Genomic DNA, 16,777 nt, shown 5'->3' with positions numbered 1-16,777 from the left:
TGTGCTGCCTCTTTAGGACAGGGCCTGCAGTGTGTGTAGATGCACAAGGCATCCCACAGCCATGGGACAAATAGTCATCTAGTGTGTTTGGTCTAATGGATATAGAAAGAAGAATATAGAATGTGTTTCATCCTGCTTCCCAGCAATAAGTTGATTCCTGAGTCAGAAGTTTCTCTTGGACCCTCGTGTTTAATAGCCAGGAAAAAGCTAAAACCACTCAAAAATTATCTGTTTCCTTCTGAATCATTCATACCTCAGACTCCTCAGCATCTTTGTGCAATAGATTCCTGTTTAATTATGTACTATATGAGGAGTGCTCTCTCAGGTCCATTTTAAACTAATGTTTGATGATATCACTGCACACCTACCAGTTCTTATACTATGAGAAACAAATCAGTATTCTTCTTCTATTCCTCTTTGCTGTACTATATATGATTTAAAAGACATTTATCTTTTGCTCCTCTTCTTCACTTCGCCAGTTGCTAAAGTTCTTTATTTGCTTTCTTGCATTCTGCGAAAGACATTCTGCCCTTCTCATCACCTCTTTTCTCTCTCCTTCTCTAGTTTTTCTGGTGAAGCCATCAGAATAACACAGAATCTTTAAAACACGGATGCACAGATATTTCTACAGCTGCATAACCAAGTCTGCGTTTTATTCTCGACCCCTTCTGTTAGAATTCCTAATGTTCACTTCACTTTTCATCCCTCAGATTGGGCTGATGTTTTCAGAAAACTACCCTCAGTGCTGGGATTTCCTCCTGGTGTCTTTGCACATCATGAATGCAGACTCTGCTCTCGCTCAGCTTTATGCAAGGGATGCCTGGTTTCTGCAGGGGGTTGGTGGGGTCTTGCTTGGCACGTGGAAACAACAAAAGGGAAAGCAGCACTCGCGGCATGTGGGCTGTGAGAGAAGAGTAGCTGTTACATATTGCATGCACACAACGGGCTTTTTATGGCCTCATTAAAGTCAATGGGAGCCTGCCATCTGCTTCAGCAGGGGTGGCATTAAGGTGTAAAAACATTACACACTGTTACGTAGTGCTTTTCTCCAAGATGATATTCCACTGGCTGATCTTTGCCTTGACCCTAGCACTGGGTATGAGTTATCACCCTGTTCTTCAGTAGGGAAGGAAGAAACTGAGCGTAATGCAGAGATTTTAAAGATTGCGGCTGTCTCTCATCTGGCCATATGTGCCTGAATGAAGAGAATGAGAAGCAGGCAAGGGAATTCTTGGCAACCCATCTGATGTGACATCCCCTGTCAGTAGGTCTCAATTTCCAGCTGACTTTATGATCTCTTTTTCTCAATCTTGCAGCTCCAAGACTTCACAGTGAGCTCGGTGTCTGCCAGGAAGGCTGCGAGTTAACTAGGTGGCAGAGATAGTGAAGCACAATTGCAGAAGCTGTAATAAGAGCTATTGATTTTGAATAAACACGCGAGTACTATTGACTTGGAGAAGCTGTCTTGTAGCAAGTGGATAGGCTAAGTGGATCCAAAGGATGGAGATGTGGATGTTAAGATATTAAAATACAATCTGTTTTCAGTGTCATTTTTCTCAGTCCTCTTAGCAGATAAAAGTAAAAGAACCATGAGGCTTTGTAAATGAATGTATAAAGGGAGTGTTCTAGGTGGATGGATAGGAGAAGGTTGATGTGCAGAGCAATGTGAAAAAGTGGCAGGTGAGAGATAGTCCAGTGCTTGGAAGGAAACTGATCTAATTGTAGACCTCCCCATTCAGTGCAGGGGACTACATGGCCTTCAGAGTTCCATTACAACTCAAATAATTCTATGATTCCACAATTCTGAGATGTCTCAGTGAGGAAGAGATGTTAAGGGAAAAGAGAAGAAAAGTTTTGGTGAAGTGTGGCTGTGTAAAGTGGGAAAAATGAGCACTGAAAACTTAGAACTGCCATTTTGCCCCCAGCAGTTGAAACTCTCACCTTATGACTGGATTCCACGGCAGAGGGGCTGGAACAAGATAATCTTTAAGGTCCCTTCCAACCTAAGCCATTCTATGATTCTCAGGGGATTCCCATGGTGACATCATCCCTGGAAATGGGTTGTGGAGACAATGTTTGTAGTTATCCCCGAATTTCAACAGAAAACAGAACAGAGGGCCAGTGCCATGAGCTCTCATATTCTGCCTGCAAGGGGATGGAAGAAGTGACCAGATTTGCAAATACCCTGCTTTAGATTAAGCTAAAACAATATGCAGAGGCCCACATACAAGTGGGCATTGAACTGGACACAGACAGTTTAGCCGTGAATTTGTCCAGGTAGCACTGAAACTAGTCAAATCAAATGATACGTGGGGGAAAATGGTCATGTTGACAGCTTATGCTTTGGATCAAGGCAGAAGTGCCTTAATGTATCCTATTTCTTGATGAGCGGTTTCCAGATCTTCAGGTTAAGGATTCAGCTTTCAACCATGAGACTAGCTCAGAGCACCTCTCTGTACAAGAGTATAGGCCTAGAAGCATTCCTGTCCTGAGCAGTGCTACCAATCAGCTCCAGACCACTCACTCAAGCCCCAGAGTTTTGCAGCAGACATCTATGGATCCTCACATGGGATCCATTCACCCTGAATGGATGTGGGGATTACAAAACGTCAGCCGTGCCATGGGTTCCTTGCACAGAAATAAAAGAGATTGATCTCCTTTTCACAAAATCACATATAATGGGGGAGGAAAAAAAAAGTAGGGCATCTGGGAAGAAAACTCCTCCATTTCTTACTATTCCCTAGTTATACTTTTTATATGATAGTAAGAATTCTGCTGAATGCAACAGGGTTCCGCCGAAATGAGGGCATTCCTTTCACACATACATATTCAAAGATTAAAGAGAAAGCTTTGAATTATTTTCAGAAAAGGGGTCAATTATGTGGATTTTGCATGGCTTGTTATTAAGGCCAAAACTCACATCATTTTCACAAGGGCTGGAGGACACCGAGGCAAAGATGTAAATGCCTGAGTCCAGATCAGCCAGGAAGAAGGGAGGGAGAATCAAAACATTGTTAATTATATCCTCTCAAGAAAGGACTTCTGGTGCTAGGAATTCATCCCAGGAGGGTAATTTCAGGACTACAAGTTGCAATGTGTATTATTGCAGGTCTAAGCAGGAGCAGGGAGCAGCTCTGACGATGGGTACTTTCAGTACCATTCTGTAGGGGACTCTATTGGAAATAAGTTCTTGTAACTCAAACAGCCTTTTGTGGGGAATTTGATATCTTTTTCCCAACCTACCTGAACTCTTTCATCACCAACACAATAATGGGTTGAAAGAAGACTAGTCAACAACAGTTCCCTTGGACTTTGCAAGCCCTTTGATGAAGTTTCTCACAAAGGCTGTTGAGGAAACTAGAGTCGTTTGGTGAAAGGTAAAGAATGGTGTCATTGATTTAAAAACCAGCCAGGACAACAGACAACAGAAGTGACTAGTCAGCTATTACAATGCCAAAAGCCTGATAAAAGACTTCCAGAGGGAACATATTAGCCATCTTTTCATGAATAAATAAAAGACTTTGCTTAGAGGAAATAAAACTATTATATCTCTTTGATATCCAACTAGAACACCAAAGCATTATATTTCTCAGTTAGTATCTTAGACGTTCATAGGTTATCAGAAGGTTACTAAAAATACAGTCTCTTCAAGGTAAAGAAAAATAGTTTTAGTGATGCCCTTTACAGTATTTGGTGTATTTCTGTAGAATGAGAAGGAAGGCTGGGTCTTGATTTGGGGAAAGTTGTTTTGGGTTCATAGTTTCCATAGTGCAAAATAGAGGAATGGAGAATGGATGGAACTGATCAACATTTTGCACCTGGAGTAAAAATTCACTGTAGGTAAAACACTCTGTTTAGATCATAGTTACATTCCAGTGAAAATTACTGTCCCGATAGAGTAGCTTGCTCTTTTGAAGCTGATCAGAAATGACCCCATAAAATCAATTTTTGATGGAAAATAAGGTTTCAGCCCTTTTCTTTCTTTTCTTTTTTCTTTCTTTCTTTTTTTTTTTTTTTTTTTTTTTTTTTTTTTTTTTTTTTTTTTTTTTTTTTTTTTTTGCCTCAGAAAGCAAAAACATTTGGGCTCAGATAGTATTTTTCAGATATATTTGTAACTCCCTATACTGCAAGCAACTTACAACACGGGGAAAAACATTTTGTGATCAGCTTTGTAGATTGTGTTTGTCCCAAGTCCTTGCTATGAATTAGGGAGGAGTACAGAAATTATGGGGTATAACACTTTTCTTCTAGAGAAGTCAAAACATGTGCTGTCTTCTTAGCATAGAAAGACTGAGGGTAAGGAGAACTGAAGGAGGTGCTAAAAGTCAGTGGAAGACCCCAGAAGGGAGCCTTCCCAACTTGGAAGTTGTACATCCCAATACCATGCAGCTGCCCTTTCGAGTAACTCACGATGTACATTATTATCACAGGAACATCTCTGAGCCCATCTTCCAGAGTTGGCAAAAAGAGATAATAAGCAGTCGCAATTATAAAGCTAACTCTGACTTTTTTCTAAAGAGGAAAAATACGAGGCTGCCCATTTATCTCTAAATTGAATCGACGACTATACAACTCCATCTGAGCATTGTTATTTTCCTTTCCCAGCAAGGCATTGTTTTGTTGCATGAAATCTGTATGTTCAATAGATTTGATTTTCCGAGCAGCTGGGTTCTCTTGCTCTGTGAAGGCTCTCCCTTAATCTCAATTGCCGTGCTTTTCTCAGTGCCGTTCCCAGCTGCTCAGAAATGAGCACGGTGCTTTCATCTTTCTTTTTGTGCTCTTATTAGGTGTGACAGTTCCAACAATACCTGTATGTAGAAAAATATTCGGGTTTTAATTTGTTTTTTAAAAATCTATTCGTCAAAATAATAGATAGGCCAAAAGACACTGCTTTTAAATTATAAAAGTCCTCCCATGATCACCCACTGATTACATTTTTCCTTAGGAATATGTACTTCTTTTTCAGATTGGCCTAAAACATAATTGCAGACAAACCTTATTTATCCACAGGAGACAAGGGAACTGAAAAGAGCTGAGATATGCAGAGCTGGGCCATAGGTGCTTTTCAAATGACGGTAACACACAATTAGGATTAATGCATGTATCTGATCGTTTGGTTTCTGGAAGAACAACTTATGAGAGACAAGGTTGTTGATTATCCCTTACTTTTTCTGTCCTGTTAACATTTATTATGTAGACAAACCCTCCCTCGGCATGATGGGTTGTTGATTTTATAGAGCGCTTTCTGGCATTGCTGAAGTACCAGCAAGGGAGGAGAGGAAGGGGAAGAAAACTGTTTGGGAGGATGGGATGATTTAGTGGAAGACTCTTTGCTCTGAATCTGAACAGGTCAGAGAAAAACCCTTAAGTTTTTATTGCTCTTTTCCTCCTGAAGGGATCAAAAAGAGGAAACAATGAATTTGTACCCAGGTTGGTCCCGCTGCCAGCAATGCCATTAGTGCTCAGGTTGTACTGTAGTTGAATATCTGAGTCATAGAATCATAAAATCGTTTGAGTTGGAAGGGACCTTTTAAGGCCATCTAGTCCAACTCCCCTGCAATGAAAAGGGCCACCTACAGCTCAGAGCCCCCTGTTGCCTGACCTTCAGTGTCTCCAGGGATGGGGCATCCCCCACCTCTGGGCAACCTGTGCCAGTTCCTCACCACGCTTACTGTAAAAAACCTTTTCCTCATATCCAGTCTAAATCTCTTCTAAGGACCATTTCTGGTTCTGTTCTCTGCACCACGATCACTCTCTCATCTTTGCAGCAACACGGATTTGACAAGGAAATTGTGATATTTCTGCCAGAAGAATGCAGATGCACCCAGGAAATGTCATCAGGTCTAAGCTAATGTCATTGAGATCAGAGGGCTTATTCATGCCTGTTGAAAATGTTGCCAACAAGCTCAGAAAGACAAGTAGGTATAAGCTTAGCCTGTACACTGTTCAGTTTGGAGTATTTTCCTATTTTCCTACTGCAAATACATATACTAGGCACAAACAGATTGAATACCTACAGTGTGACTACACACTGTGGACTTCATCAACATCTAATCAACCAAGTATTGGATGCTGATATTTTAAAAGATGAAGTGATGTTGAGAGTTTAGGTAACTGAGGCTGGAATAAGAATTTTGGGCTTAGGGAGTTGTATGGGCCCACTGACTTGCTTTTTCTAGATAAAGCATCACACAAAACCATGTGGGATGTGCAAGTGCAATGCTTGTGCTTACAGTCTGTCTTGCTTGGCAATCTCTCCTTGGGTGAGACAGTTTTACCTTCTGGGCGTCTATCACTTTTTTGGTAGTAAATGCACTGATGTTTCTAAGTGGCTTTTTTTAAAATGAGGACCACTTAATTATCTCCAGGACACTGATTCTGAGAAAAATCTACATAGTCCATACAGTCTTTCAAAACTCCAGATGTTAAAGATATTCTTCAGCTTCATTAAAAACAATAATGTATTTCTAGATTACCTTTGTCAGCATTGCACGTTGAGGAGAAGCTACAGCAGTTCAGCTGTGGTCAGCTCTGGCAAGCAAATACAACACGGAGATGAGAACAAAGGCCATGCTGTGATAGCCCTGAGAAGGGTCCCCAAGCCCAGCCACAGCATAGTCCAGGGGATCACCTCCAGCAGGACCACATCAGGAAGATGGGTTCAAAGGATGGTGGCTGAAGGAATAGAAGAAGGAGCAAGATTCACAGTAGGAAAGAGCAATGCCAGTGCAGGAATACATCCCCCATTCTGACTCTCCAAAGGCAACATCAAACACAGTACCAGACTGGAGACGACATTTCATAGCTGGTGGTGATCTTGCTGGAGACCACTGACAATAAACAGAGTGCCCTCAGGGAAAGCAGAGCTAGCAGACACCTGAAGAAAATGCTTTTTTATTATGGTCCTTAAATTAGACTCCTCACTTGTGCTATTTCATTGTCATTAAAAGCTTATTGCTGGCGATAGTTTTGTTGTTGTTGTTGTGGTTTTTTTCCATTAATTTATCTGCTCAGGTCATTGAGCCTAGCAGCATTACCTGGCTTCTTAGCAAGACCTTGACCATACATGATCTTGCCCTGGGACCACAGAAGAGTGAGGGACTTAGAAATGTGGAGACCTCTTTGTCTTAACCCTTGAACCCAGCAGCAAGCTTTCTGCATCCTGGTTTGTTTTCATTTTCCCTGTTTTATATCCATGTAGATGAGGAGAGTAGCAGTTTTTTCCCTAGAACTGTGGCATTTCACTAGGCAAATAGCACAGATCTATGGGCTCCACAACCCAACAGAGACCTGGTGCCAGGACAGGGTCTCCAAGTGAGAGTGCTGATCCCAGATGGCATCACTCCCACCTTAATACAATCATCTACCTGTGAAGCATGTGCTACGTTGACAAGCTGAGCAGGGCTGTAAAGAGCAGCTTGGTAGTAATTTTTAGTTGGGGATGAAAAAAATGATCTAAAAATGTACTTGTGCCTGGAAGGGGTGCTCTGCAGAACTAATCTTTTACATTTCTTCTGCATCTTCCATCTGTGATTTCATGGCTAATTGATTTATCCATGCATTGTTCCTGTGAAATATAGATTATCTTCACTTACAGAGCGGTAAAACTGAGTGCGTAGGGGTTTGCATTTCAACTTGCCCTAAATCCTCAAGGGATTAAAAGGCAGAGGAGACCCGGGACCCCCCAGTTCCCTGCTCCTCATCCCCAAGGTGGGCTTCCCCTCCTTGTGGAGATGCACAAAAATCACATCCTAAGCTGGTAAGAGCTACCATGTGCTACACTCAATGGACCACAGCACTGTTCCAAATGTTCAGCAGGAATTTCTGGGTCTGGCCAGGGCACAAAGCATGCCCCTGCCCCATGGATGTGTGTTAGGATACAAGTCACACAGAAGAAATGCCATAATATTGTCATAAGGTTGGCTTTTGTTTTCCATCATCAATGACTTCACCACCAGAACCAGCTGTATCGACTGTGATGATGCTTTGAAGATCAACATCTGTAGCAATCCCATCCACAGCGCTTTGAAGGTATCCAAGCTCAGTCTTCTGGTCTGAGGAATTTCAACCCCCATGGAGCTGTGGGAGATTTTTACCTATTAGTGGCTAGAGGAAGACACATGATACATACTTTGGGTTACACCTGTATAGCTCCTGTGAGAGCAAACAGAATACAAACATCAATCTCCATCAAGTTAATAGGAGATAACACCCCACAGTGGAATTCTCTCACTGACTAGATTTGATCCTTCCTTAAATCTTGAATTGTGTTTGCTGAAGGATGCTGAATTGCCTTTTATATTGTTTTTAAGAAGCAAAGTAAGGTAAAGAGAAAAGGACTGTTAAGAAGCGGTAATGACCTTGCAAATGTAATAGCAGATAAAAAGCAGGTGAGCAAACACTCAGAAAAATGAGGTGGATGGCAGTCATTATACCCAGGTGATATTAAGACTTCAGTATGAAGTGAATTAGCTGATCGACTTACTGAACTGCTGTGCATTATCTCTGAACATATCATGTACAGTAAGCAGGATTCAGGCATGTATGGTTGGATTCAGCTTGTATGGTTTTGAGTCCATCTCCTCAAACTACAATTTCTGTCTTTTGCAGCAAGATGCACATACAGACTGCTTTTATTTAAAGAAGTTTGGGTCCATCAGCCCAGTAACTACCTTTCATGCTGCACAAAGGAACTCAGACAAGCAATCACAGGGTTAACATGTGATAATGAGCAGGAAACATAATGAGACATTTTCATCCTTATTTCTGCCAGGATTGTGACACGGGAAACATAAAAAATGCATTTCTGTTAGGCAGCCAGGACACGCATCACCTTACCCTAACACAGGTCAAGGGAAAATAGAGCCTTAGAAGTGCCAGTTCACTCCACACACTATAAAGAAATGATAATGAACCAGCTGAGCTGGAGGCAGCCGTAGTGCAGACATTTGAAGTTGGCTGAGACAAATCCCCCCTCTGAAGGCTGACCCTGCTCTGTATGGTTTGTTGTTGTCTCCAGCTGAAGAAAAACTGGGGTCCCTGAATTTTAACAGCATCTAATAGTGGAATGAATCCCAGCATCAAATATTAATTGAGATGAGGCTTTGATGTAAGTGGGGATTGTTGCTCGGGCTGAAAACAGGCTGGTGATAAGTATTCATTATATGTAGAAGCTCTCCTGTGCCTGGCTGGGGATGCTGTGCCTGCATCATTATTTTACATCTTTATTGACATTCTGAGAGATGGATAAATGTCCTACTAACCCAGTAAAGATGGAGAAATGAGACAGCAGGGAGACCTGGAATGAGAAGCATTAATAAAAGAACATCTGTGTGACTGTGGCTTTTTTCAGTGAGAGGAGCACCCAAACAGGGCCAGCACCTATTCATATACAAAAGAGAGGAGTCTAAGGAGTGAAAAGAGTTGAGAGAACCAAAAAGTTAAATCACCTGAATGGACTCTGGAATGTAGAGCAAAAAAAGCAAAAGGCAATTCCTGACATCCGCATGTCTTTACCTAGTAGCCTTCATCTTTTTCCCAAAGTCCATGAAATTTGTTCAGAAATTATCACAGATGATAGCTGGTGAGCTACTGGGAGTCCTCACAGAGCTTGGGAGCTCACAGATGACGGGAACTTAAAGAGGGGCTTACCGGCGTCTAATGAAGAAGGCGGATGTGTGCAGCAAGAAAGATCCATTAAAGAATAGAGCAGTCACGTGCTGCTGGCATCAGAAGAACTGAGCTTTTATTTGGAGGGGTTGGCAGGGCCCCACTTGGGCTGTAAGAGGGATGGGTATCACCTCCCCCAGAAGATGGATCTGCCAGGGATGGGGATGACTCCAAACTTACAAATAACGTATGGGCCATAAGGCAATGGGGTTTAGCAAGATTTGAATAAATCAAGATAAAAATACGCAAAAAGGAAGAAAGCATGGGATCGCCATGGGAGAAAATAGTCTCCCTTGTTTCACTTGGTGCTCATCTCCCCATACACACAGAGACATCTATAGAGCTGCTTATGTGTGTCTGCAGAGTATCTGGGAGTCACCTTCCATCAGAGGTTGTGCTTTTGTAGGCACAAAGTGGATATTATCAGGTTTCTAACCAAGAACATAACAGCCATGCTTTTCCAGAGTTACAGCTTGGGGAAACAGTGTTTAATTTGACAGAGAGATTTTAACAGGGATGGCAGTAGAGTCCTTTACATTGGAAAAAATCGCTTCTGTTATCTTGTTCTGCTTATTTGTTCTTGCAAACCAAACACAGTGTTTGTTGCTGTCTATGCTGTAGTGAACGCTGTGCCCTGTTTGAATGGTTACTGAAGTGGATGAATAAATCATCTATCTGACTGCTGAAAATGCATACACAGACCTAATGCTCTAGTAAAAGGCTTTGTGTGTGTTTTGGCTGTTAACACCCAGAACAGCAAATACACCTAGCAGAGAAAAGAAAATACAGCACAGGTTACTGCCTGGGGAGGAAAGCTCCATTGTACGTTTAGAGCATGTTTTGTCAGAAGACGAAGCACGAAGCTCAGCCTCGTGGTTGGGCACACTGGGAGCCAGGAGAGCCAGAGGCCATTTCCCCTGCTGGGGCAGAAGCTCTGTAGAGCAGCCATTACTTTAATCTCTGATCCATTTCCACAGCTCTGTTCTTTCATCTATAGGTCTTCAAAGAACTGGTGTGCTGGGATGGAGAGGGGAAATGGAATGGTCAGAACCTTGTCCATGTCAACAAACCAGAGCCTGGCTCTGCTGACCCCACTGAGTTGGTGGCAAGGCATTGGGGTCCCTTGTGCACTGGGACTGGGGTGAGCTACTCACATGGGCAAGAGGCGGCTTTTCCTTCTTTAACTACAACACTGGCTCAACAGGAATAAAAATAATAATAGTTGAGGAAATTGTCACGTCATAAATGCCTCCCAGTTGTTGGAGGACGATGGGCAGAGCCTAGCAGCAGTGCTAAGCAGGGCAGAATGCTACTGGCTTTGCTCCACATCAGTTTCTCTCTCAGTTTTGTACAGAGACCAAAGATATCCAGATGTGATCTTTGTGTCTGCCTTCCAGATCTGAAAGGCATCTTAAATAATCTGAATCATGCCTTGAGACCTTCATGTTCATCGTTCTGCTTTGCTTTTGTGGAAAGGGCGTAACTGTCCCAGAAAAAGTAGGTCACAAAAGCCTTAAAGATGAGCTTTGGAAAAGTAATTGGTGTTTCCAGCTCTCACTACAACTGGAGCCATCGGAGGGTAAGCTGGCAAACAATTTTGACACTGCTTGCAGAAACCCACAGATCAGCTGTCAGGAACCAGGCAGCTTTTACTCCAGTGGCTCTCCACCATCTAGCAAGAAGATCATATTTGACTCCAAAAATTGATAAGATGGTCTTTATGAGAACGAAGCTTGATATATGATGGGAAATGAGCTCAGAGTGAGAACTGAAAGATGACTTTGTAAAATCCAATTATAATGTAATCTGTAGCTGAAAAGGAGGAAGAGCAGTGCCATCCCAGGCAGGAAGCACTCAACCATCAAAATGTACCCATGCACACCTCTTGGATACGGGGATACACAGTCAAGAAGCACCCGCAAGCACCTCCCATCCATTCCACCCCAACCAGAGAGGGTTTTGCTGTCTCCCAGCACATCCCCTTGCAATCAGCATGCTCATCACCCAGAGGTAAGCAGGAGGCACAGCCCTAGCAGTGGTGAGCGCCACTCACCGCCATGCCCAACACCTTTGTATTTGTTTGCAGTGTGCCATATAAAACAATAAACACCCCCCAAAAAATGTTCTGAATTTTGGAGTCTGGATGGTTTTGCCTCTTTTTTTTTTTTTTTTTTTTTTCCTTTTTGTCTTCTTTCCTTTTAAGGAAAAATGACAGAAGAGGGAAATTTCAGGACATTTTCACATGTGAGTTTTGCCTGGATGAATGAAACACAGTTAGGAGTGGCATGTTGTTTTTCCTTTCACAGCACAGAGAATTAATTGCTGAAAGCAGCTATTTTTAACTGAGAAACACAATTTTAAGAGCCCTAAAAGAGTCTGGCTCTTGCAGAGAATAAGAAAATCTTACACTTTTTTAGGCAACTCTGGAAAGGTTTGCTTTTGTTACTCTATCCATGAACTTGTAAAAGCCACAATCTAAAAGCAACCCTCCCAGTTAGTTACCCACACAACTTTTTTTCAGACCTGTCTGCTGCTTTTGACTTTTATTCATAGAAAAGAAAAGAAGGGTAAATCTGGAGAATCGCTGATGAGAGAAGCAACAATATTCATAATATTCAGAGGCAAATGTTGCACTTATGGAAAGTCTGCAACAAAAGTGAAGCGAGCATGGAAGGCATTCTGAATGTTAAATATTCATTAGTATTCCCTACACTGCGTGTTCTAAATATAAGATATTTTCAGCAGAGCCCCTGTGTATGCCTGGGATGTTTCCCCCCTCCCCTAAAGGACGCCACAGTGATTTGGATGGTGGGGAAGTCGCCATGGCAACATTGTGATGCTCCCTTCTGTTCATGGGATGGAGTGGCCAGTTGTGAGGTCAGACTACAGGGCTGTGGCTTAGCCACAGCAGCACCCTTAGTCCTGACTGGCGTCATGGACATTACTTGCAGATGGGGCAGGGGTCAAAAACAGGCAGTGTCCTGCTTCTTTCCCCTCAGTCGCCTCTTTTGAGTGATGGCTTCTTAACCAGCTTGAGGTAAGGGATGCAACAATAGACTTTGGTAACCCCAAATGGGACATTAGTGCCCTGAAAGGGAAATGGGACCATGGGTTGAGAGATCTTGGCCAGCAGCAGCTCTGGAGGAGAGTAGGCAGGAAGAGATGGCTGCAGTTTGCATCTGAGAGCAAGGGAAATTGAGTTTGAGTCCAGACTCCCTCTCATCCTGACTCTCTGTAGTCAGGATGGCTACAGGCAGTGTAACAGTGTTGGGATCCCCACCCCAAAGTGTAGGAGAGGTTTCAATTTACCAAAGTTTTATTCAGATTCGGATGCATCCACAGCAGCTGAACAGGAGGAAAGCTGCAGGTTATGGACCATAGGGTTTGGCGGCTTCTAGACCCCTTGACCAAGACCCTAGCACTGATTATAACAATTTTGACCATTTTTTCCCACTACTGGGTACTTGGAGCAAAGTTCAACTCCAGTATCAGACATAGAAAATCAGACACTTACATCTACTTGACTAAATACCAGTATCTCTTCTCTGATTCTAGTCCATGGAAGTGAGGCCATGCAACCAGCAGAGCAGAGTTCCAGCTTTAAGGTAGGCATCTACCATGGTCAGCTATCTGGATACCAACAGACATTCAAATTATGACAGTATGAGGGATTTTCAAGGCACGTATCTAAGTCTCCAAATTAGCTAAGGAGCCAAGAACAATTATATTCCTAGTTTACACAATTATATTCTCAGTTTACACACCTCTTCAATCATGAGGTGGATTGAATCCATTACAGAATAAGCCTCTGCAATGTCTATGCAAACCAGACAAGCGGGCCCTCTCTTTTTCAGATAGAGAATTTGAGATACACTGGGTGTTTCTGACCAGGCTCTGAGTCAAGCAGTGCTCTCCTCCCCAGAGAGAGGATGGGAAAGCAAGTGTTCACATGATCCTTTTGCCTCTGCAGTACCTTTGATCTGAAAATCACTGGAGCAGAGGCTGTAGAACAAGTCCATGGTAAACTGAACATTGCCATGTTTGGCAGCCCAGAGGAGGAACCAACTACCAGGCCATGGCACATGCTATCATGGCGCCTCTGTTGCCAGCTGCAGCAGCTGAAGCTTTCATTTCAAAGCAAGCATGCATATCTCCAGATCTCAGAGCAGCAAAGATGTTGCCCTGAACATGAAACAGGTTGGGTGCATGCAGAGAGGGTGGCGGTCCTGCTCCTGTGGTGGCTATGTGAGCTAACACAGAGTGTTACAGTGAACTGAAGTTCTGCCTGGTTCTTGGAGACTGGAAGGAGCATGAAATGTGCTGCATGGCCCCATCCATCTGCTGTCACATCAGCTCTTCCACCTGCTGGATATGATTAGCACCACTGCTTTCTGAGGAGCCACAGTGAAATGTGCCCAGGCAGAACCAGTTGGGTTTCCTGGCTCCACTGCTGAAAGAGAACATGGTATCCATATTCATTGCAGGGGAGTTGGACTAGATGCCTTTTAAGGGTCCCTTCCAACTCAAATGATTCTATGATTCTATGGTTGCATTTGGTTGCATCTCACAATCATCCTGGGAGCCCTGAGCATCCTTCAGAAGTGCAACAGGGAGGCAGAGCAAGGGGTGGTTGTCCCCAGGTGTGCACACTCAGCAGGGATGCTTCTCCAACAGCCTCCTCCGTCCTCCTCCCTGTTCCTGCCCATCCTGCTGAGCTGGGCTCTGCTCTGACTCATGCACTATCAGCACAAAACCCTGATCCATTCACATCAGAGTCTTTGAGTGCTGCTGAACCAGAAAGGCCCTGGCTTGCTTTTCTGGTCTCTGGCAGAATTACCCTTCTGGCCCTCAGGAAAATCATCTATTTTTTTGCTTGTAAACAGAGATAACACAGAAGTCTCACGAGGCACCATAGGTTAGCCTGGTTTGAAAGCAGAACCAATCTTTAGCAAAGAATTGGGCATTCATGTTGTCATGGATGCACCATCCATGCATTATTGAGTGCCCATGTGGCCTAAGATAGCCCAGATTCCCAAATGCTCTGCTTCTGTTATGCTCCTTTTGACACTTTTGAGTGTCAGATTCCTCTGATGATTCGGAGATGAGGTGGTTTTACAGGTGCACAGACCTGTGAACCTCACATCAGCATCTGACACCACACTGTACACCACAAAAAAACACAACCACTCTGTTTTCCCAGAGCCTACAATTCCTGCAGCCATTTATTTGGCCACTCATTAAAGTCCTGTAAATACCAATAGCAAAATACACCTATATAAACCCAGCAAGAAATAGATGAGCCTGCCAGAATTGTGCAGTGGCTCTTTAGCTCAGGAAAACTTATCACTGCCTTCAGAGTTATATGATCAAATTCCTTCACATTTAATAAAGAGCAGAGTTTGTCCAAGGACAGTTAATTACTTTGAAATTAATAATAATGATAAAAAAGGGGCACTTCCCCTCCCTCCCCACCTCCCCATTATTACCTCATAATGCATAAAAAGAGAAAAGTGCTCAAACTGTGAGATCTATACGGTTGAAAAAATGGGAAGGGAGAGATAGAGAGGAAGAGGGTTGTATGGGGCTCAACATTCTCATCCATCTGAGTGCACTTAGAGTCATAGAATCATTAAGGTGGCAATAGGCCACAAAGATCATCTAACCCAATTTATACTAGGGTTTCCCAGGGCAGGAGTTATTTATTTCTCTGTGTTTATCACAGAATTTGCATTCATGTACACAACCATGAGCACAATCCCTTGCACACTCTTCATTTGGGTGTAGCCTCCAGAAGCTGGAGTGTGAAGATCACGTGTAGGCAGAGGTGATCTCTTCCCCTAAAAGCATGAAACTATGGCAAAATGAGAGCCTTACAGTATTGAGGAGCTGTTGAATGTATGGTGATTTAGAGCTGTTGGAGAGGGTCCAGAGGAGGGCCACTAAGATGGTCAAGGGGCTGGAGCACCTGCCCTATGAGGACAGGCTGAGGGAGCTGGGCTTGTCCAGCCTGAAGAAGAGAAGGCTGTGGGGTGACCTCATTGCAGCTTTTTAGTACCTGAAGGGTACCTATAATCAGGAGGGGTGTAAACTCTTTGAAAGGGCCAATAATAGTAGGACAAGGGGAAATGGTTTTAAGTTGAAAGAGGGAAGATTTAGGTTGGATGTTAGGGGGAAGTTCTTTACTAGGAGAGTGGTGAGGTCCTGGAACAGGCTGACCAGAGACGTTGTGAATGCCCCGTCCTTGGAGGTGTTCAAGGCCAGGTTGGATGCGGCCCTGGGCAACCTGATCTAGTAAACATGGAAGTTTGGTGGCCCTGCCAGGCAGGAGAGTTGGAGCTTCATGATCCTTGAGGTTGCTTCCAACCCAGATCATTCTGTGATTCTGTGATTCTGTGATGAGAAGCCACGCAGAACTTCAGGACAAAATGATCCTTGGCCTTTGGAAATTTGGGGTGAAGTAACATGGGAAGGAGCCTGTCTTTGGTTTGCTTTGCAGGTGCCTGGTTTGGACTTGAGAGCAGAGTGTTAGATGGAATCCAGTGAATGAAGTGAATCCTTGTAGTCATTCAAGGAATAGGTTGTGCTGTCAGGAGTCTAACTGGATCTGCTGGATCTCAGCCCACTGCCTTCATCATATGGCACCTCTTCTTCATTGTGCCACTTTGGGGCCTCAAAGAAGAGCCAATGTTAGAGTGCATTAGAAATTTCTACCTGTCAGCCTTGCAGTCATTTTCTAGCACCAAGAACCAGGTTCTAGTGGTGGAACAAGATTTTTTTATTTCATTTTCAAACAGCAATTGCTATGCGGAAAGTTATTCTCTAGTTCAGAAAAGGGAAGCCTCATTTCCATCTGTATGAGGAAGTGGGTGGCTCTGGGGGAGCAGCTGGTGTGCCCTGAGCAATGGTTCAGACGGGTTTTGCGTTAGATGCATAGCATCATAGAATAGCTTGTGTTGGAAAGGACCTTAAAGCCCATCCAGCTCCAACCTCACTGCTATGGTTTGGTTGTTATCCGCCAGATCATGCTGCCCAGGGCACCATCCAACCTGGCTTTGAACACCTGCAGGGATGGGCTGCTGTGTTCCAGCACCATGGATTAACTGCCTGT

General features: G+C 43.5%; 1 protein-coding gene across 5 annotated transcripts in view; it reads left to right on the top strand.

Moving 5' to 3' along the window:
- Positions 1–16,777, top strand: part of FRMD4A (FERM domain containing 4A) — a 341,626-nt gene that overhangs the window by 62,991 nt on the left and 261,858 nt on the right. The gene's annotated exons all lie outside the window — the stretch shown is intronic.

Source organism: Excalfactoria chinensis, chromosome 1, assembly GCF_039878825.1.
Source record: "Excalfactoria chinensis isolate bCotChi1 chromosome 1, bCotChi1.hap2, whole genome shotgun sequence".
Classification (NCBI taxonomy): Eukaryota; Metazoa; Chordata; class Aves; order Galliformes; family Phasianidae; genus Excalfactoria; species Excalfactoria chinensis.
Note: the sequence above shows the minus strand (reverse complement) of the source record. Positions and strands in the feature narration are given on the sequence as shown.